General features: G+C 36.8%; 1 protein-coding gene, 1 non-coding gene and 1 pseudogene across 2 annotated transcripts in view; 2 read left to right on the forward strand and 1 right to left on the reverse strand.

Annotated features, from left to right (window-relative positions):
- LOC120177286 (perakine reductase-like) overlaps positions 1-24,522 on the forward strand; it is a 65,643-nt gene that overhangs the window by 31,275 nt on the left and 9,846 nt on the right. The gene's annotated exons all lie outside the window — the stretch shown is intronic.
- Positions 13,146-14,337, forward strand: LOC120177475 (annotated as a pseudogene).
- TRNAG-GCC lies at positions 20,594-20,664 on the reverse strand. Its single transcript has one exon. It is a non-coding gene; the product is annotated as a tRNA-Gly (tRNA).

Raw genomic sequence — 24,522 nt, forward strand, 5'->3', positions numbered from 1 at the left:
ATTATAATGGGCCCCTTTGTGAGTATTGTGGTAAACAACACTCAGGAGAGTGTCGTAAGAAGATGGGTCTTTGCTATCAGTGTGGAGCTAGTGGTCATTATCGGAGGGATTGTCCTCAGTTAGTTTCGTTTGAGCAGACCACTACCCAAACTCCTGTGCGTTCACAGACTACAGTACAGACCCCAATTAGAGATCATAGTCAAGGAAAGACTCGAGGATCAGCGTCCAGGACAGACAGTAAAGCCCGACCTCAGCAAAATAGAGGGCCAACAGCTTCTGAGGCTAGACAGCCAGCTTTGGTTTGTGCAACTAGACGTCGTGATGACAGAGATGATCCTGAGGTTATTGCAGGTACATTTACTATTTATTCTACCCCATACTTTGCATTATTGGACAATGGTTCCACTCACTCCTATGTATCGAGCTCAGTATCTCGAAACCTTCAGATTCCGATCGAGAACACTGAAAATACTGTTACAGTTACAAGTCCAGTAGGACAAGCGGTATTAGTGAATAAAGTATTCCGGCGTTGTCCTCTCGAGGTTCAGGGAGAAATTTTTCTCGCTGATCATATGGAGCTTCCTTTAGAGGAGTTCGATCTAATTCTTGGAATGGATTGGTTGAATAAACACAAGGTAAAGCTGGATTGCGAATACAAGCGGGCTACTCTGAAGACTTCAGATGGTCGGACTGTTGTGTTAATTGGTGAACGGCGTGGTTATCTCTCCAATATAGTTTCAGCGATGGAAATTGATCGTATGATCCGGAAGGGATATGAGACCTTCATTGCTTGTATTTTGAACACCAAGGGTGCATTATCCACGATCGAGGAGATTCGTACAGTTAGCGAGTTTCCTGATGTTTTTCCGGAGGAGTTGCCTGGGTTACCTCCTGATAGAGAGGTAGAGTTCGAGATTGAGACTTATCCGGGATCGTCACCTATTTCTATGGCACCTTATCGTATGGCTCCAAGGGAACTTAAAGAGTTGAAAGTCCAATTGCAAGAATTATTCTATCGAGGATTTATCCGACATAGTACTTCACCATGGGGAGCTCCAGTTCTGTTCGTGAAAAAGAAGGATGGGTCGCTAAGATTATGTATTGACTATCGGAAATTGAACAAGATGACAGTCAAGAATAAATACCCACTACCCAGGATTGATGACTTATTTGATCAATTACGAGGAGCTACTGTATTCTCTAAGATTGATCTTCGTTCGGGGTATTATCAATTGAAAGTCAAAGGATCTGATGTTGCAAAAACGGCCATTCGCACTAGATACGGTCATTATGAATTCTTAGTGATGCCTTTTGGTTTGACGAATGCTCCTGCAACTTTCATGGATTTGATGAATCGGGTGTTCCGACCATATTTGGATCAATTTGTGGTGGTCTTCATTGACGATATTTTGATTTATTCTTGTACTGAGGCAGAGCATGACGAGCATTTGAAGATCGTTCTGCGGACTTTGAGAGAACATCGTCTGTATGCCAAACTAAGCAAGTGTGAGTTTTGGCTTCAAGAAGTGTCGTTTCTGGGGCATATTATTTCTGCGCGAGGTGTTCAGGTCGACCCCAGCAAAAATCGAAGCTATTGTGGATTGGAAACGACCCAAGAACATCTCTGAGATCCGTAGTTTCTTGGGCTTGGCTGGTTATTATCGACGTTTTGTTGAGGGCTTCTCGATCGTTGCTTCTCCTTTGACAAAGTTGTTAAGGAAGAATGTGCCGTTTGATTGGGGCGAGGCACAACAGGAGAGCTTTGAGAAATTAAAGGGGGTTTTGACTCAAGCACCAGTGTTGATTCAACCAGAGTCCGGGAAGGATTTTACAGTGTATAGTGATGCTTCACACTCAGGACTTGGATGTGTTCTAATGCAGGAAGGCAAAGTGGTGGCTTATGCATCCCGTCAGCTGCGACCTCATGAGTGTAATTATCCTACTCACGATTTGGAGTTGGCAGCAATAATTTTTGCCTTGAAGATTTGGAGACACTATCTTTATGGAGAGAAGTGTTATATTTTCACGGATCATAAGAGCTTAAAAGTATCTTCTGACCCAGAAGGAGCTTAATTTGAGACAGCGTCGCTGGCTAGAGCTTCTAAAGGATTATGATTGCGTGATTGATTATCACCCTGGTAAAGCTAACATTGTAGCGGATGCTTTGAGTCGAAAGGCAGTATCGGAGTTGAGATCTTTAATGGCCAGGATGAATTTATATGAAGATGGCACTTTGTTAGCAGAATTGCAAGTTAAGTCGACCTTGGTTGATGAGATTAAAGTTAAGCAGCCCCTTGATAGCTCCTTGCTTCCTATCTTTGAGCAAGTAGAGCAGAGTACAAACTCAGGTTATGCCCTTAATCAGGATGAAGTTTTATGCTTCAAAGGTCGGTATTGTGTGCCGGATGATGCTGAGTTGAGGCAGACTATCCTTGCTGAGGCTCATAGTAGTCCATATGCTATGCACCCCGGTGGAGATAAGATGTATCGAAATTTGAGAGAGTGGTATCATTGGGTCGGCATGAAAAAGGACATCTCGAATTTTGTGGCGAGGTGTTTGACTTGTCAGCAAGTTAAGGCAGAACATCAACATCCATCAGGTTTGTTACAGCCTATCAAGATTCCTGAATGGAAATGGGAGCGTATTACTATGGATTTTGTTACCGGTTTACCTATGACTCCTTCGAAAAAAAGATTCAGTTTGGGTAATTATTGACAGACTTACAAAGTCAGCTCACTTCATTCCTGTGCGGGTAAATTATACTTTGGACAAGCTGGCGAGATTGTATATTTCAGAGATTGTCCGATTGCATGGTGTTCCATTGTCTATTATTTCTAATCGAGATCCGAGATTTACTTCGAGATTTTGGAAGGCGTTACATACGGCTTTGGGAACAAGATTGGATTATAGCACATCCTTTCATCCACAAACTGATGGTCAATCTGAGAGAGTGATTCAGATTCTGGAGGATATGCTGCGGGGTTGCGTAATTGATTTTCATGGTAGCTGGGAGAACTTTTTGCCTTTGGCTGAATTTGCTTACAACAACAGTTATCAGACCAGCATTCGTATGGCACCTTATGAAGCACTCTATGGGCGTAAATGTCGCACTCCGATATGTTGGACTCAGTTGCGTGATAGGAAGACGTTGGGACCTGAGTTAGTGCGAGAGACGGAGGACACAGTCAGATTGATTCGTGACCGTCTGAAAGAGGCATTTGATAGGCAGAAGTCTTATGCAGATCAAAGAAGGAAAGATATACAGTTTGAGGCTGGAGATCAGGTCTTTTTAAAAGTTTCACCCTGGAAGAAAGTATTGAGATTTGGGCGTAAGGGTAAATTAAGTCCAAGATTTATTGGACCATTTCGTATCTTGAAGAAGGTAGGACCTGTTGCATACCAGCTTGAGTTGCCCTCTGAGCTCAGTCGTATTCATGATGTCTTTCATGTATCAATGTTGAGGCGATACCGTCCAGATCCAAATCACATCATTCAAGTTGAGAATGTAGAGCTGAGACCTGATTTGTCATATGAGGAGGAACCCATCCATATCTTAGAAAGAGATGAGCGAATTCTTCGGAATAGGCGTATTCCAATGGTCAAAGTTCAATGGAGTAATCGAGGCCCCTCAGAAGCTACTTGGGAGACATTGGAGTCAATGGAAGCTCAGTTTCCTCAACTATTCTTATAAGGTAAATTTCGAGGACGAAATTTCTTGTAGAGGGGGAGAATTGTAACAACCCAAATTTTTACAAAATAATAGTTAATTGAAATTTGAGGTTAATTGTAAAAATTGGCGAAAATTGGGGATTAAATTGAAAGATTTTAAAATTTGGAGCTTGTTTTAGAGTCAAAGAAAATTCAGGGACTAAGCCCTGAATTTAACCAAAATAATTAGGTAGATGTGGGTGTTATATGCGTGCATTTGGTTTCTGAAAACAGAAACCAAATGCTCCCAAATTATCTTCCCCCAATGCCTTTTCCGACCACAATTTCGGCGCCGTCCGAATTCCGATCGTCGTTTTGAAAACACCGTTGTGTTCATCATCAAGCGAGGAACAAACCCTTCAAATTAATTGAAGTGAAACGCTGCCAAACGTCGGGAATTTTCAGTCAAAGCATCGTCGTTTTTTTTAGCTCTATCGCCGGGAAAAACTTAAATTCACCGTCGATCGTTGTTCCGTTTACGACACCTCCTGCACCATCATGTTCCTTGTGTCGTTGCGAGTCCGCCGGTGTCAACCTTGTTCGCCGTCGACGGCGACGCGTGAGGAGGTGGAGCAGTCAAAGATTCGGCCGAGTTGAAATACGAGCTCTCCGCCGTTCAAAAATTTGAACCGATCGTTGTAAGTATCTCGAAATCGCTCAAAATAATTTTTAGAAATTTTTCCGGGAATTTTCCGACACCGTGGCACTGTTCACGCGCTGCACGCGCCGCCGCATGGAGAGTGAGCTGCTGGAAAACCGGTTTGACCAGTTTTGAACCGGTTTGACCGGTTCGAACCGGTTTGACCGGTCTGAACCGGGTTGACCCGATCCGACCGTTGACCCGACCCGACCGTTGACCCGACCCGACCGTTGACCGTGACCGTTGACTTTCTTTGACTAAAACTTAAAATGGCTTTGACCGACCCTTAAACGACCGTAAATCTTTTCCGAGTATACCTATCCTGATAGTTTTCGACGTGCCAAATCCATTTCCGCAGTCCGTTTCGCCAAATTCAAACCCGAAGGTCTCCAAATCGACGATCAAAGTGGTTGACTTTGACTTTGACCAAGAATCTGAATTTTCAAAAAGTCATACTTTATGTTTTTCGACGTCCTGATTTCGATTCCGCAATCCGTTTGGCCAAATTCAGACTCGAAATACCCCAAAATGATAGTCAAACCCAAAAAATGCTTATATACTTAAGAATTCTAGCTTTGAACAATTAAGTAAGATTTGGGGCTGATTAATTATTATTGTTTGAAGGTACAAGAGACTCTCCGGATCGTTCGATAGCTCGACCCAGCTCTTCTAGATCAGTTAAACCACGTATACCAGTATTCACTCGTAAGACTCGTAAATTTTATGATTTTAGAGATTTATTTATGTTACCCATTGTAATATAGTGATATTATAAATTAGGTTCGAAAACTGTAGCAGAGCGTGGTGAAACCAGCAATCAGTAGATCCACGATTTGAACCTATTATCGAGGTGTGTTCCCTACTTATTATTGAACTGTTTTATTGGTTTTAATATGTGGTACACCGAATTCATTGGCTATTGTTTTATGGATGCACCAATTTAATGTGACAATTTATGGAATATGGCTGCTATCTAATTTTTGTTTTGAAATGGTATATGATTACCATGTTTTTGGATTTATGGAATTTATGTCACGGTGCAATTGAATTTTGGAATTGAAATACGATTGAATAGCTCTGATCAAGCTAACTGGGCCTAATGTGACTCTTGAGGGCCCCAAGATGTTTCATTAGGTCGGCTTTCCTTTGCTGTGTGCTTAGGGTAAGCTATATGGACTTATTGACTTGGGCTTAAGGATACAAGCTTCATAGCCTATCCTTAAGTCGGCTTTCTTTTTGCTATGTGCATAAAGTAAGCTATATGGAAAATACTTTTGGGAACTATTGATGGTGTACCAGAAAAGGGTTTAAACTATGATTTTCAAAAAGTTAAACTCTTTTACGAATTTGTGAGATTACTGGATTATGATTTGTACCTATTGTGATTTTATGGAAATGTTGGGACACACTGAGCCTAGCTCACCTTTTGAAAATGTTTTCCCCTTTCAGATACTGTTGGTTAGATACCCTGGATTGAGCACTTGGAGGATCAACATATCTCTTGAAGTATATCTGATTGTAATGTTTTTACCTTGCAAGTTGACTTTATTTGTTGACATGGACCTTATTTTAAAGTATGGGATTTTAATATGATGACACTTTTGCTATTACTATTCGGTTTATCGTGATTTGATTTTTTTTAAGATATGTTTAAATTAATTTATTACTTATTGATATTATATTTACAAGTTGGGTTTTGATAGTATGATTTATTATAATTTCATGTCATTTATAATGTGATTTTACATTGATTTAATAACGGTTTCGGAAAAATGTCTTTAAGAATCATAATGTGATCCACTAGACTTAGTCGAACGCATAGGCCGGGTCTAGGGGGTTACAGTTCCAACATTTTCAACTATATTAGAAATAATTAAATGTAAGTTTCAAAATGATCAAACAATTAAAGAAAGTGTTGAACATTACCTTGAAGTTCTACAACTTCTTCAATAGTAATAGGAACTTCCGAAGAGTCAACAACATTCGATTCCTCATTATTTGTTTGTTCATACTCTTGAGAAGCTCGAACAATCTACAAATTACTTATTTTTCTCCTGGGCATGATATATGTAATAAAAAAACAACAATTTAGTAAGAAAATAATTTAATTAATGAATATATTGAATGACAACATGTTATAAGTTATAATATTATAAATTAATAAATTAAGATATAAAATCTTACTACATTCTTATGTCATATTAATTGTCATAAATATCTTCATCAACGTCCTCCCGAACCCATTGAAATTGTATAGTATTAGTGATAGTTTCATCTAAGTTTTGTGCTACAAAAGGTAAAGATTATGATCTTGTTTCAATATCATCTCTACTTCCATCCTCGATGTCTATCAAGTCTCTGGGGGTATTACGGAGCACAACATACCAACCCTTATCCATTGGATCGTGACAGTAAAAAACTTGTTTAACTTGAGAAGAAAATATATATGGCTCATCCATCAATCGTTGACCAGTGTGAATTAATCGAGAGAAATTCACCATTGTAAAACAAAATTTATCTCTTTTTATGCCTCGAATAGTATTTACGTCAACCCAGTCACACCGAAACAACACAACATTTCGTTTTCCATAATAATCTAACTCAATAATGTCCGTAATAATTCCATAATAATCTACATCTCCCTATAAAGGATGATTGTCCCTGGCACTAGCATAACTTGTAGTTAAAGAAATAATTACTACTCTATAATTTTGTGTCCTCCTTAATCTTTCATAAGATTTCGTGTGGAACCTGAACCCATTAATGAGGAAGGCATTATATCTTTTAATAATTCTATTTGGACCTTGAGAAAGCCATTTAACATCTTCACTAACTTCTCTCCCACTCTAAACCTATTACACATGAATGGTGAATTAATTTGCATTGATGTCCATATAAAAAATCAAGACTTATATATTATTTATAACTATGTGAAATAATTTAGTTGCATACCGTCTGGCCTAACCATTCATGAAAAGTTTTTGTGAATAACCTATGTATCTCTCACTGATGTAATCTTCGGGAGCGTGCACGAGATCTCAAGACTTCTTTAAACTCACTATAAAATATATTATTTCGTTAAAGAATGAGAAATATAAAAGATTAAGAAATTTCATTAGGATTGAGTTCGTAAAACTTACGTGCGAAAGGGATCTATTGAATTGTGATGGAAAAGAAATATCAGTGTGCTTGTACCCAAGACTTATCATCTAAGTGTGCAATTTCAACTTTCCCGAGTGGTTCACCATTACTTCTAAACAAATAAGTATGAAGTAAGTCATTAGAACTGAACACATCATTTCTATTTGGTCTATTCAATCTTGTTTCAACATCTTCAAAATATCTAGAGCAAAATTTCATACATTCCTCTACCAAATACCCTTCAACATTTGATCATTCCGAATAATGCTTATTACGACAGTAAGACTTCAACTTGCACAATAACCTATAAACAAAACAACATACTATGTAAATAGGTTTTATGAAAAGTTATAATCACTAGTCATTTAAAACATACAATTCAATTAACACCTCTCTATAGGGTACATCCATTGATAGAAAACTGGTACACCAACTTTTGCTTCGTGAGGAAGATGAATTAGCAGGTGCACCATAATTGTGAAGAATGAAGGAAAAAATATCTTCTCCAAGTTACATAAAGTCAAGGCGGCTCGATCTTGTAGTTTCTTAAGTTCTTCAACCATCAGAACTTTCCCACAGATAGCTTTCATTATATTAGAAAGTTTAATGATACAAGACGTCACCTTACTCGACATGCAACCGCATACAGCTACTGGCAGTAAATCTTGCATTAATATGTGATAATCATGTGACTTTAAAGAATAAGTCTTCGATCTTTAACACTGATACATCGAGATATATTTGATGCATACCCATCTGAGACTTTTATATCCTTTAACACCGTGCAAAACACTTCTTTTTCTTTCTTCAAAAGAGAAAAAATAGAAGGCGACAATAAATATTTTCCATTAGGATGTAATTGCAGATGAAGACCATGCTGAATTCTGATGTCGACTAAGTCAAGTCGACTCTTTAAATTATCTTTAGATTTTCTGTCGACATTGAGAATGGTCCCGATAATATTCTCACAAACTTTCTTTTCAATGTGCATTACATCAAGATTATGTCTCAAAATGTGATCCTTCTAATAAGGTAACTCGAAGAATATACTCATCTTTTTCTACAAGTCTACCTCATTTGGATCATCCTCTTCATCAGACTCATCATCACTATGTTGGTCAACATCACAATCATACACATGCTTTGCCTTTTTCTTTGATCGTGTATTCGGTGGTTGATTAATCTTTCCATAAGTAAAATTGATATGTTTCAACATGGAGAATATATCAAACCCGATTGTTTGGTCAGGAGCTTTCTGAAACTCTTTAGTACCATCAAACATATTTTTTGACTTCTAAATCTATGATTATCAGCTAACCACCGACGATGTCCCATATAAAAGAACTTTTTTCCATTAAACAACCACTTCGAACATGTTTGTGCAGTACAACAAGGACAAGCATAACGACCATTGAAACTCCAACCAGATAAATTTGCATACACAGGAAAATCATTAATTGTCCATAATAAAGTCACGTGTAAATTAAAGTTCTCCTTATTCAACACATCATATGTTTCAACCCTTCTCATAACTTTTTCTACTCTTCAATAAGCAGCTGCATATAAATATCAATATCATTTTTGGGACCTTTCTCGTCAGGGATTATCATGGATAAGATAAAATATGATTGTTTCATGCAAATCCACAGGCAAATTGTATGGAACAAGTATAATATGTCAAGTACTATATGAAGTACTCATGATTTTGAAAGGATTAAACCCATCAGTTGCAAGACTGGGCCTGACATTTCGAGGATCTCTCACAAAACTTGGAAACTTGTTGTCAAATGACTTCCAAGCTAAATAATTTGTAGGATGTCGTAATAATCCGTCATTGGTTCTTCCATCACGATGCCACCTCATAGACTCAGCAGTCTTGAAGGACATAAAAAGTCATTATAACCTAGGTATGAGAGGAAAATATCACAGAATATTTATCGATTTATTTATTGATCGTACTTTAACTTCATCCTCGCTCATATTTTTTGAGTCCCTAGTCATCCATCGAGATTTTCCGCATACATGACAAGACTCTTTATTTTTTTCATCACCTTAATACAACATACAATCTTTCGGACAACTATAAATTTTCTCATATCCAAGACCCAAATATTTTATCATTTTCTTTATATCTTTGCATGATTAAAGGATTTTTGCAAACTGAAACATTTCTCCAAGAAACTCTAACAATTACGTAAAAGAGTTACCAGTCCACCCTCCCAAGCATTTTAAGTGGAAAAGATGAATACAGAAAGATAGCTTTGAATATTTTGATCCCTCATAAAGTTTTCATTCATTTTATTAAGTAACTTGTAAAACTTTGCCACTTCTTCATTTGGCTCTTCAGCACATCCATTTCTTCCCATCTCAGTGAAATCATTAACATCGTTGTCACAATCATTTTCTGTAACAGATTGATGATGATTGTGCATATTAAATGCATCTCGCAACATACATTCCATGTCATCTTCTCTAACAGATCGATGGTGAGAAGTAGCAGGATAAGTCGAATAACTAGTGGAAAAAGATCTATCAGATATAAACTCTCCATGAAATATCTATTTTCTATACCCACAAACAAATCCAAAAACAACTAGATGCTCGTACACAACTTCACGAATGTGCCAATTAATGTTAGAACACTTCTTACAAGGGCAAAAAATTATATTCTCTTGGCTTGCAATCACAAAAACTAAATTTAGAAAAGTTTATACTCCATTTCGATATTCGTCGCTTACCCTTGATAAATCCATCCAACTCTTATCCATTTTGTATTTCTGGAATATCAATTTCAAATGTTAATTGCTAATATTATAGAGAAAGTTAGAACCTAAACATAAGCCAAATGTATTTCCAAAACAACACTAGCTGAGTTTTCATTTATATTGTTATTGAAAGTCAACTCATTTCCATTGTCATAACAAAACTCATAATCCCTATCTTTATATTAAACTCCAATACCGGCTCAAAACCAAAACAAACACACAAAGTGAAATAAGGGACGGACAAGGGTGTTACATCCAAGTGTTTTTGGTTCCAATAGCTGGTTTAAAAAGAAATTAAGAACATGCCTCAAGTAAATTTGGGTCAGCTTTTATTCACATCTAAGTAGTAGAGGACAATTCTCACTCAAAAACTATATAGTTTTTATATCCAGAATAAATAAACCTTGTATGAGGAAAGTAAACAAAAAGCTTTTATATCCAGAAAGCTTAATAAAAGAAATTTAACCAATTCATGAATACGTTACAACACCTAAGCAACCATAGCAAACAATACACTTCAGAAAACTATTCATTATCCAAATATCTGAATTTATACTAATGTTCAAAACAAAGGGAATGAACATAAAGTCCAATATTTTTCTTATTAAATGCTGAAATGAAACTGGAAACCATGGACCTCTTATTTATCAACATGTTGCATTCACATAATTTTATGACATAACTAGTACATGTTCATAAGAATCAACTATAGTGAAATCTTATCATATGAATATTTCAACTCTATGCAATTTTAAACTTGATAGAAACAGTGCTTATTTGACACATGATAACACATAAATAATAAACTGCCTTTTTTTGTCATTTTGTTATCTATATAGGGCAGAAATCTTAAGACACAAGTCATTTAGCATTTCTTACTCAATTCCTTTTGACTGGCGACTTGAATTTGAAGGCTTTTGTACTGGACATTTTTAGGAAATAAATTATATACAGACATTGGTTGAGGTCGGATGAGGTGTTAATTCTGCTATCAACAAGGAAAAGGAGTGAGGGAGTGAGCTATCTGCACCTTTAATGAGGCAGACGAAGGAAAATCTATGTTGCTGTTACTCTTTATTTTTTATTCAAATACCTCGAGTCAGAAGCATATCTATGTACATGAATACGAGGATATTACACTCTCCAAGGCCCCCCTCCAAATACCATCTATTTTTTGAAAAGGTATAACATATCAATAAAGAACAATTTTGTATCCGACACTTACAATCCAATTCTGAGTAACATTGAAGAAATACATGCCTATCAACTACATGTGCTCACAAGTGGGACTAACAAGTCACATGCAAACCTGTATGAAACAATAAGGAGTACAGGAGGGAAGAAGAGGTTCAAAAGAGATGGTGTAACGATGGTTAATAAGTAACCAGAGATATTTGTCAAGTTCGTTAAATCTCTTTCCTTTTTTTTGTATTCTGAGTAATGAATCAACAAGGACATGCTTAATTAAAAAACAAATTAAACTTTCTAAAAAAAGAACAAACGAAAATCCGAATCAAACATACCTGGATTTGGGAATTTTGTTGTGATGTTGCGCCTGCTGCTGGGGATTTTGCTGTGAAAGAGATGCAAGTTTTTAGGGAATAGGAGGGAAGAAGAGGTTCAAAAGAGATGGTGTAGCGATGGAGGCATCGACGACTTCGAGTGGCAACGAGCAGCAGCTTTTCTACGTCGGTATTTGGGTATGTCCGACGGAGATGGGAAAAAGGAAAAGGGGAAAAGGTTTCGCACGATTAAAATTATAAAACATTGCGGCGTTTAAAGTACATATCTGTAGCGACGTTTTTCAAATTAACGCCACAAAGTACGAGTTATCGTGGCGTTTATGAAACACCGCTTAAATACTAATATGTTGCGGCGTTTATTAAAATAACACCATTATAGATGAACCCTATTGCGACATTTATACAAAAACACCGCTGACCTATTAATTTGTTGCGGTGTTTATTGAAAAAACGCCAATATAAATTAACTCTATTGCGGCATTTTTGTAAAAACGCTGCTATAGTACTTCTCCGGTACAGCGTTTGTTTAGCAAACGCCACTAAAGATGAACCTATTGCTACGTTTGTATAAAAAAGCTGCAAAAGTACTACACTATTGCGGCTTGTGTTGAAAAAATGCCACTATAGACTAACCCTATTACGGCGTTTGTCTAAAAACACCGCTAAAGTTACCATTTTGTGGTGTTTAGTATGTAAACGCCACTATATGTTTAAAGTCAGTGGTGTTTACCCTCAAAACGCCACTGTAGAACAATTTTGCTGCTCTATAGCATTGTTTGAAGCAATATTCTGCATACTACTCCTGAAGCGAATTTAACAATCCTAACTCCTTATTCAACTTTGCTTCAGTCGTTGCTCACGCATTCATTATTTTATTTTCTATCTTCGATCACAAATTAAATTTGATTTTAAGCAGCTATTTTCTCAATTAATTCTTCTCCAATTTCCACAAAGATCGGATATTGTTTCTCTTCCCATTTTTGTAAACATCAAATCAGAAAGGCAAAGCAAAACAATATATTTTTTTATAGAGAGGTTGGGGTCTCCCCTGTTCTATAGTTCAATGTCTCATTTCTTTCTGAGTACTCTCAATGTAGATAAAAGGTGTAAAATAGGCAAAAAGAAAGAAGATTGGATGCCTAACGATCCACCAGTAGACCAACTGAAGATGTTAGAACGCTATGACCACGAATGACATGGTCGCGTCACTAAGGGATACTTTTGGGAACAAATGCCGTAAAGTGGAAGGGATGATTTCTTCTCTCGTTTCTGTATGTTGTATTATCAACTTATTGGTATGGTTTAAGTTTACTTTGTATAGTTGAACTTTCAGTAATTTATATATGTGAAAGCCTCAAAGCTTCAAATTGATGTCCTAGACTTGATATCATCTTATGAAACAATGGAATCCGATGATTTTATCATGTCCTGCAAGTGTTGCATCTTCAAAACCCCAATCATACTTTACAGGCATAGTAGACAGGCTTATGTTCCTGATGTATTCTCCATCGGGCCCTGCCACTATGGCCGAACACACTCAAAAGGGACACAAACTCAAGCTGAAGTATCTTGAAGGCCTCATTCATTGTTCCCCTAATCCAGCTGGAAGAAGCTATCGGAGAAATCCAGCTTGATGCTCGTGAATGTTATGGGGGTCCGGTTGAATTCAGTGATAAAGAATTCGTAAAGATTTTGGTGCTGGATGGTTGCTTTATTATTGAGCTGTTCCGGCAAGATGCAGATGAATTCAAAAGAGACGAAGATGATCCCATTTTCACCATGTCTTATTGAGCTGTTCCGGCAAGATGCTTGATGCTAGAATATCAAGTGCCATGGATGGTGCTTGAAACCTTGTTTAATCTAACCAGGTCCTTGGCTCAACTTGCCATCCAATTCTTCGGGAACATGTTTTCATCGGATGCACCCCCCATGGACCAAAATATTTTCTTAGGGAAAGAGATTAAACATATCATCGACCTTTTAAGAATGTCTTTGGTTTCACCGTCCGAAAAAGACGACCAGAGTGATTATTCAGGATGGCAGCCAATCCCTTCGGCATCTAAACTAAAAGAAGCTGGAGTTAGCTTCAAGAAAGTCAAGTCGAAAAGCATCTTGGACATAAAATTCAACAACGGTGTTCTCGAAATCCCTTCTTTGCTAATCCAAGAGACGATGGAAACCGTCTTCCGCAACCTCATCAGCTTCGAGCAATGTTATCCGAATTGCATTCCAAGACTGACTTCTTATGCAAAACTCCTTGATAACCTCATCGATACAACCGACGACATGGAGGTCCTTTGTAAGAAAGATATCATAGATAACTGGTTGAACCTTGACGACGCAACAAAATTCTTGAAGAAGCTTCATTTTGATGGTTTTGTGAAGGAATTCCATAATCACGACCTTTGCAACCAAGTAAATGATTATTGCCGCCATTGGTGGCATGCTTTCTACATGCATAATTATTTTGGGAAACCTTGGGCCATTGTTTCTCAAGTGTTTTTCATTATTATTTTGACTCTAACTGTTTTTCAAGCTGTATACTCCATCATCAAATAACAACTTCCCTTCTAGTACTTGTTTACATCAATTTGTTACTGTTTTTGTTTTGTGTGTGTTATGTAACGAAATAATGACTAAGGGGGAACAAAACTCAACTTGACTCGAAAAATCGATTTTTTTTTCAATTTCGAGTTATTCTAGTCGAGTTATCCTATTCAACTCAAATTATCAATTCGGTTTTTGAGTTTGAGTCGAGTTGAAATTTCAAAATTTCGAGTAACTCGAAAGATCGAAGATTAGATGAGTATTTTGATAGATTTGCGATTCGGTCCCTGATTTCCTATTCCTTCGATTCCTCCTTTATTTAACTCAAATTTTCACCAAATTTGAACCACATGCTCCTAAATCATCATATATATATATATATATATATACTTTTAATTCAACTTTTGATAATAAATTTTTTATTTTTTCAATTTAGTCCCTCAATTTGCAAAATTTCCGTATTTCTTCAATTCATCATTCATTTTAAGTACGTTGTTGACCAAATTTAAATCACATGCTCCCTATTACTATAGAATACATATGTAACTTTAATCTTATTTTTTTTACTAAAAAGACACACTCTCTTTTTTAATTTAGTCCTTTAACTTTGCATTTTACTCAATTTAGTCTTTTCACTACAATTGTTTACAAATTCTTTCTTCACATCAATTCTTTGACTCTTTTATACTCTCGCTAATCTTTTATCCTCAAAACACCTTCTTTGAAATATAATATTGTAAATATATTTTATAATTTTAGATTGTATGTGATATATTAAATAACATTGTAATGTGAAAATAATATGAAGAAATATATATATATCTTATATGGTCAGAGAAAGCAAAAAAAATTGGAATAAATCCGTATTCTAATACTATAAATAATTACAATTAAATTTGTATAGAAACTCGAATAACTCGACTCGACTCGAAAAAATTTCAAGTCAACTTCAAGTTATAAAATACGACTCGTCAACTCAAATAACTCGAAATTTTTTGACTCGACTTGACTCGATCGAATGCTCACCCCTAATAATGAGTGTCTTACTATGATTTTTTTTATAGGAATTGAAGGCCTAGTTAAAAAACCCCTTCTTGATTAAAGGAGTTTAAAGAAAAACTCCTTAATCATCGGAAGGAGGAAAAGAGTGCCTTAGGATTTCATTGAACATAAGAAATTACAAGATACAACCAGAAATCCACCCCCATCATAAACAGAACACCAAAAACAATAAAAAAAACAACCCTAAATAACAACATTAACTCTGCCTAATCCACTTTAGCTACAACAACAGCCTCAAATAAGACTGACCAGACTTAAAACTTGAGCTTGGCCCGAAAGAAACCACAACACAAAACAACTTTAATAGAAGCAAAAAAAAAACAAACGACTCAATCCATATACACCAAGATCAACCACAAAGGCCAAGAGTTTCCACATAAAACGGATGCAAAGGAGCAAGCTTCGAATCTCCTCCTTACTGCCAAATATTGTTCATCTTGTCGTCGTAGACAATCCGAACTTCTAACTCCAAAAACAAAGATCATATGCGAGTCATCTTCCAAAACTTCCATTGTCGTAATCTTCCGAAATCTGAACCACTAATGAGCCTTTAGACTCAAAATCCAGATCTTTCCCTAACTATAAGGAGTCTGTCTCCACCTTCTTTAGACTCTGCCCCAATGCTGAAAATTCCAAATCATAAAGGAATCTGCCTGTAGGATCCTCGCATTGCATCTTCTTCTATTTAAACTTGCTTCGGCAGTGATAATTCTTCCTTTGAGGAGCCGAATTTTGACATGAAAAGAATGGAGAGAGGTATATTTATTATAATTCCCTCCTTAACTCTGTGTTTCTGCCTGGAAATGTGCGAGAATGAATCATCCCTCAAAGTTCGTGCACCACCTTTGATGGGCAAATCAATTAAAAATCCTTCATTTCCTCATTAGCACATGATGTCATACAACAATTCTTGTTGTCATTTTCTGCCTCACTCTCCTAAAAAACTAGCACTATCTCGTGTTCCACCTCCTTTGTTCCCCGGTTCAGCATGGCATTACCATTAAATCTATTAAAAGCACAATTATTTATAAGGCCCTCTTTAACACATTGTCCACCACCTTTGACTCAACTCAACCATCCAATATGGGGAAATCAGAAAAATAATCATTTGAAGCCTCATAGCCACGTGCAGGCAAACAACTATCCTTATAGACATCAACTGCCTCTCTCTCCGAGTGCACCAGCACTGACTCGTGTTCCCCCACTTCCTCAAATTGCGAATGAACCATCCCCTGACCCGTAACGGCGCTCCTCAGACCCATCATCATTTCCTCGCCTATGTTCACGTCCTTCTCGCCCTCACCCGACAAGAAGCAACCTCTAGTACTACTCCCCATACAACAGAAAACATTTTCTTCATCCTCATAACACCTCTCGGGACACTGCACCTCCGATGAGTGAACGTTTCTACCTGCTTCTTCAGCACACACCTCCAACTCGGGAAACTTAACTGAAGAGACACCAACGAGCTCCCCTACCTTGGATAACGGGGAGGCGACTGCCTCTTCCATCGAAGACGACTCTATCCAGATAGATTGTGGGCTGAAACACAACTCAAACTCAGAAACATGAACTATAAAGAGCCTATCCCTGGCTTTCAAAATAATGGATTTTTCCACACGAGCTTGACAGTTCGTGATGATCTGTAGTAAAGCCCTATCAAAAGAGCTGTTATTTAAGGTCCCTTCCTCAATGAATATAAGAACTCCACATTTGAGTGCAATATTTCTGAAGGTGGAGAGACTCCACACAAACGGAGGGATCCCTTTGCACGAAAGTCATGCCCGACGGCTGTTGCACTTAAAATCTTCCAACCAAACTTCCACTCTGTTGAAACATTTATTCAACGCCCCAATCTGATTATGTAGAGTAATGTCCCTACTCTTTGTATCTTCAAATAAGATTAAAATTGCTAGCCCACTTAATCTCATAATTTTCGGACCAACAATGCCTTTTTTGTGCATAATAGCAGCCAACTCTTTCATCTTAATAAAATTTTTGCACCATCCTACCAAGCTATCTTTGAGAGTTGAGAGCTTATCCTCGTCAACAGAACCAACAATGGGAGCCTCAGTATGACTAACATCCTCCACTAAACTCTTGCCCTTGACTGGATATGGATCAGAGACTTTTTCCTCCAGAAAACATCATGAGGATGATATCTCGCCATGAAAACTCTAACTTTGTTACCTTGAATCCAAGATCTATCAACAAAGTTGATAGCCTTCCTTGCATCCTCCAGTCTGGTGAAACGAACAAAGCCAAACCTACTTCCTCCCTTGCTTGTTTTATTAGGGATGAAATAATCCACCACCTCGCCATATTTATCGAAAAATAACCAAAGACCTTGGTGATGAAGACACTCTGGAATGTTGAAAATGATCATTGTGACATAATTTTTTCCAACAGATCTTCTCACCTTACTTGCCATCAAAGAGAAAAGAAAAGGAATAAAGACAAAAAAAAATTTCTAAAACGCCTGATTTTTAGAGAGAAGGTGGAGCTTCTCTCATTAACGCCTAATCTCCATGATATATCTTTGCATTCCTAGTTAAACGCGGAGTGTCTTACTATGATTTTGATTTATATATCTTTGCATTAACTCAACCAGCTTTTATAATAAATTATTTCTTTTAGGTGCACCAACCAAGCGATTGAGGTAGTAAAGGAGTTGTTATTATTTCTTGAGGTCTCTGGTTCGAGACCATGAATGTCAAGGGTGTAAGTGTTTTAATGTCAAATGGTCGAGAGTTATCTTCAAACAGATACTATAATGTACTTACCCCAGATTAATCAAAAAATTATTTCTTTTGGATGCATGAACCAAGCGACCTCAATAGTTAAAAGGGTGATTATTATCCCAGAGGCCTCCTGAGCAATCAACTTGGTCAATTCAAAAATTTATGTGATTTGAACACATCAAATGGCCTTAATAATTGAAAGGAGTGTTGTTTGCCATCCAATGTCTGTACATTTGGAACTAGTGATCCTGAGTTTAAGCAAGCAACTACATTTGGAACTTGGGGTCGTTGATACAATTCCTGACTGGTTTGAAGTTCTCATCTTTCATCTCTGTTCTTTTATGAATATTTATCACAATCAATATAAGGGGAAGTTGCTCAAATTCTCAACACAAATCCTCCTGGTTATGCATCATCCCCTAATCTGAGCTCTAACTTCCTCCAGGGCTCATTACCTTGTTTGCCATCCAATGTCTGTACATTAGATCTTTCGAACGATTCGTTTTCAGGGTCCATCTCACCCTTGTTGTACTGCAACCGCAGTTGAAATCCCTGCTCTAAACTAACATGCACTAGAGAGAGGATGGGTCATTCCAGAATTATTTAGATGGGTCATTTCCACTGAGAAGTGCATGATGTTTTTTCGCACTTTGTTGATACATATTCATGGCCAATATATCTTGGAAGCTTGGTTCGCTGTTTTTACTGGTTATATCTAAGTTGTTCTTTTCAGTTTAATAGATAATAGAATCTTGGGTTTTGTTTTGCTTAGTTTCTTCACTGTTTATGTGATGAATTAGGATGTTTATCAGCTAAAGACTGGTAGCAGTTTTCTACCAGCTGCTCAACTTGGAGAAACAAAAATCTCAAAATTTCAATAAATTTTTACACTATGTTTTCTTTGCTCAATGTCTACTACAATGCTTCATCTCTTCTATTGGTTTAGCAATGATTTATAAATGTTTTTATTCTTCTACTTCAAATTTTCATGTTGATTTATGTAAAACTAATTTTGGTGATGCAGACTTCTGCTCTCACTGAACCCTTCACTAATGTAACCAAAGCCTACTAAATCATTAATACAAACCGCATCCGTAATTTCTTTCAAATATTCTTCTTCAGTGAGCATTACTTTCAGTGAATCAATGTTACTTCTGCTCTGGATTTTAGTTGCAATATCAGTAGGCTATGAAGAAGAGAAAATGGATGTTGAGAATTACAGAACGCGACTCAAGTGGAACCGGTGCTAAGCAGTCGCCTTAATGAAGAACCTAAGGAAGGGATAATTTTAGTTGCAAAAATATGCATCCGAACATCATTAAGCTCCTTCCTGTTGAAATGAACATAGACCAGAAACTTAGGGTGGATAAGAATAGTACAAATGAATGAGGAAATTTTACAAGCATTACCCCTAAGAAAGAATGATGATAACGTAGAAAAAAGTAAAATCGATTGCACCAGCCGGGTATCGAAACCTTGGTCTGTACACGTGGCATGTTACTATTCTAATACTAGACCACTGGTGCTTTGCTTACTTTAAATTTTATTAACGCTTTATATATTTAATAATGCTCAACATATTCAGATTGAACCTTTAATAGCATAATTGTTAGTTTTATGTTTTAATTATTAAATCAAAATTCACATGAGATATATTTAAAATACGATATTAAATTTTAGGTAATATGTACATATCATAATTTAAATTTGGCTTATTAGAAAGAAGGGTAAACTATGCGAATAGTCCCCTATGTTTTTGGTCTAACCGACTTTGGTCTAACCGACTTTGGTCACCAATTTAAAAATTAAGGGGAAATGGTCCCTGACATTATCGATCCGTTCGATTTTAGTCCGTAATGTTATCGATCCGTTCGATTTTAGTCTGTGATCCATTAACTCCCGTTTAATTTTAATCTCTCAACTATGTTAGGAACTTAAAAAAAAGGGGGTTAACAAAAATTAATAACAGAGAGATTTAAACCGGACATACCGATAATGTGAGGGACCATTTACTCTTAATTTTTAAATTGGTGACCAAGATCGGTCATACCATAAACAAAAGGGAAAAAGACATTAAGAAACATATTTTACAGTTCAAGGCATATATACAGTTCTAGGAATGTCAACACTCTGCTGCTCCTCAACCATCTTTTGATCCTTTTTTGTTCTTTATTTTGTTAATGAGCCGAGGCTTTTCTTGTTAGAGCACAACACACACAAAAAAACAGTAACTATAACAATTCAGCGGAACTTGAACATAGCTCAGACTGGTCGTCTTATTGATAGTCCGATAAACAATTGATCGAATAAACAAAGCAAAAGCTAAACCTTGATTCGTAAAGAGGAAACTTATGATTTACCTTGCAGAAAAGGGAAAAGAACTGCGGAAGAAAGAATCGTGCGGCTGAGAAGGGATGGGGGGATTTGAAAAGCCCTACTAGAAAGAAAAAAAACAAAAGCGAATGTGCACCAGCCGGGAATCGAACCCGGGTCTGTACCGTGGCAGAGTACTATTCTTCCACTAGACCACTGGTGCAATTGATGTGAGAATATAAATGTTTTATTTTATTATATTTTATATGTTATTTATTCTGTACGAATTTTGAAAGGAGACAAGAAGAGATGAAGAATTGTAATAAACTTAGAGCAGCGAGATCATATACTTCTCAAATAAAATGTTTAATTTTTGTAATTTTTTTTTGGAAAATTAAGAGTTCAAGTAAAGCAACTGGTAGCATAGCAACCTGCTACGATGAGATAGCAGAAACAACAACGTTCAGCTGATAAACAACATGCTTCATTATCAAACTATAACTCCCCAGATCACTCACAAAAATAAAATCATACAATCCTACTTATTTGTTTTCACCATCTGTTATTTTCATCAATAGAAAATTAAACAATTGTGCAAATACTATTGCAAACATTTAAAATTGAATTAAAAACGTTTAAATTATTGATAATTTTCTAACACGCGGTTCCTTGCTCAATGCATCACTCCATTAAACAGCTGAACGCTTTTAAGCTTCCTCCATTATCATGGAATTGAATGCTATTTAAATAATGTTTTCAAACACTTTCTTTTCAATATGCATACCAAACGTCAGCAATTTTCAAAAGCATATTATGACTTAAGGAAACGTTTATATGATCCAAAGAATGGATGAACCGATTAATCGTGTCTTGGTATTAACCAGTGTCTTAGAAGCGAATTCGTCCCGATGTGTGTAATCGCTACAATGGACGAATGACCTCTTAAAGTTAGCACGTCTCACCAAATTGCGTACATCCAAAAAATAAGAGTGAACTCTAGTGGTACTACTCTTCTCTCAACTCAAAATAACACTTTTTTTTTTATAAAAACCAAAGTAGTGTTTCTAAAGCAAACAATTGCTTAGGGATTGTCTTCAAATGAGTAAAATTGTCTACTTTTTATAGGCTAAATAGTGTGGACACAATCATCATTTCCAAATCACAATTTAAAACTATTTATAATAGAATCAATGACCCTAAAAGAAGAGTTACAATTGAGCATAAAAAACGGTTTTAACTTTGTTTATAGTTTCCGTGAAATTGAATATGGGTTTGTTTTATTCTTAGGGGTTATTATGTTAGCTAATCCCATTTCCTTGAATTTTAATCCAAACTGAATATTTACAATCATCATTTACCTTTACTTTTTGGTACTTAGAGGCTCTTTGATTACCAAAGACTGCAATTTGTGCTGAAGAACAATTGGATAATTGTGATTTATAGTATGAAACTTGTTCTAATTAGATAAGGAAATTGTAACTAAAACAAAAGTGCCAAATCTCCTTTTTGGAAATTAAGCACGAATGATGTCAGTGGTTGAAGGAATTATTATTATCCCTAGAGTTCTCGAATCCGAGCACGACATTAGAATGAGTACTTGAGCATTCATTGTCAAATGTTTGAAAGTCTTTCAAACATATGTTATATTGTAATCACCTCGTACTAATAAAAAAAAGAGAAAATCGCCTCAGTGACCAAAAAAAAGTTATAATATACGATTTTAACCAACTTTTTTTGGATTTGCCAAAATGACCAACAAAATCGCAACGCGAAATAAAAATCGCAACGCGATCCCCAGAATCGCAAATCAGTTTCCAAAATCGCAACGCGATTCTTGAAAATCGCAATGCGATAGTACAAATTCGCATTGCGATTTTCCAAAATCGCAACGCGAATATGAAAATCGCAACGCGAACACATAAATCGCAACGCGTATCCGTAAATCGCAACGTGTATCCGTAAATCGCAACGCGTATGGGTAAATCGCAATGCGTATCCGTATATCGCAACGGGTATCCGTAAATCGCAACGATAATACATAAAATCGCAACGCGTATCCGTAAATCGCAACGCGATATTTAAAGCGCCATTATAATCGCTACGCGTATTTTATTTTCAAATTACAAAAAGAATATTAAGACAAAATCCCGTAATCGCAACTCATAACCTAAAACCTAAAATCACAACTCAGTCCCATCTCCATCTCTCACTCTCTACGGCGAAGAAATCCGTCCCCATCTCCGAAGATTTCCGTCCCCATCTCCGGCGAAATCCCTCACAACCATTCACGGTCAGAAATCCCTCACAATATTCAGAAATGGAAAATCAACCTCCGAGGGTTAGTTTTTTTAATTATTTTTATTTTGAAATGTTTGCATTATTGTAGGTTTTCATATTGAAACTGATGATAAGTTTACTGGTCATTTCAATAATAGATTAACCATTTCACTTAGATTTCATTTCGCGTTACGATTCTCTCGTTGCGATTTTCATTTCGCGTTGCTATTCTCTCGTTGCGATTTTCAAGTTAGTATTTGTCTTTGTCTTTGTTCTGTCTTTTGGTTGAAGTAATGCAATCCATTCAAGTTTCAATTTGCAGAAGAGTCGCAACGAGATAAATGAAAATCGCAACGAGAGAATGACTGTCGCAACGCGAAATGAAAATCGCAACGAGAGAATCGCAACGCGAAACCAAAATCGCATTGCGATTTTTATTTCGCGTTGCGATTCTCTCGTTGCGATTTTCATTTCGCGTTGCGATTCTCTCGTTGCGATTGTCATCTCGCGTTGCGATTCTCTCGTTGCGATTTTCATTTCAACCAAAAGACAAAACAGAGTTGCAAATTTTAGTTTCAAGAATAAACTACTACTTTTTATGTTTATTGTTTTTGGTATATCTTCACAGTGTAGTTTTTGGTATATCTAACTTGGTATGTTTATTGTTTTTGTAGAAATTTTTTTCGGCTCAATTGACCTGAGAAATAAAGTCAGCCTGGCCACTACAATTGCAAAGAAGCTTTCACCTGCTCAAAGACAATTGTTTGAGGAAACCTGCTTCGGGCCATGGCTGAGAGTACAGCATCCGGGTGGAGATGCTAATTTGACCCATTTGTGGCTTCAGACCATGACATCAAATCTACCCGACAGTATACAACGTGGTGAGGAAGAGATATGGTTTCATTTTCCACCAGCGTATACTTGTTTTGGGCGGAAGGAGTTCTGCTTAATCACTGGTCTACGATTCGGACACGATGATGTAGGCCGGTACACTCGTCATATCGCCCGCCCATCATGGTTATCCCGGGTTTTTCCGGATGAGTCAATGGAGAAGCCGAACCTACATGTCGACGACCTGAAGAAATTGTTTAATAAGAAAGCTGGTTTCACTCGGATGGATGACGTCGATGTTGTCCGAGTATGCCTTCTACTACTTGTGTATGCCGGCTTTTTAGGCAGAGAGGCCAGACAACCTATTCATCGGGAGCTAATAATATTGGTAGAGGACCTGAATGCATGGAATCTGTTTCCGTGGGGTTCGTATATATGGAAAGCTACCTGGACTAAGTTGTCGTCTGCCTTTGATGACCGCAAAAGTTTGCGGGGCGATGGGTCCAAATACACTTTGTCAGGCTTTGTTTGGGCCTTTAAGGTAAGAATTTCTATATAATGTTTCTAAAATTATAATTAATTATTTAACAATTACTAATTTTGTTATTATATTGTTTGTAGATTTGGATATTCGAGGCTTTCCCCAGCATGCGTACATATGCAATAAAAACGTCAAATGATATTCCCAGGGCTATTTCCTGGAAGAGGAAAACTCTGTTGGATTGGGAAGACTTAATACCATATGCCACAATAAATAATGTAAGTTAACACAAATACTTTCATAATATATAAACAAGTTATTAATAGTAGACGTTTAACTTTGTTTGAGTTTTTATATTTTAGGAGGCTAACATTCCATTACAAAGACTGACACCCACGGAGGAAGAGCTTGCCACTGATTGGTGGCAAGCTAGTCAGAATTTTTTTGATGGCACGGATGATGAGCAGCATCCACTTCCTCCAATTCGAGAGC

The sequence above is a fragment of the Hibiscus syriacus genome, unplaced genomic scaffold (genome assembly GCF_006381635.1).
Source record: "Hibiscus syriacus cultivar Baekdansim isolate YM2019G1 unplaced genomic scaffold, ASM638163v2 tig00003435_pilon, whole genome shotgun sequence".
Classification (NCBI taxonomy): domain Eukaryota; kingdom Viridiplantae; phylum Streptophyta; class Magnoliopsida; order Malvales; family Malvaceae; genus Hibiscus; species Hibiscus syriacus.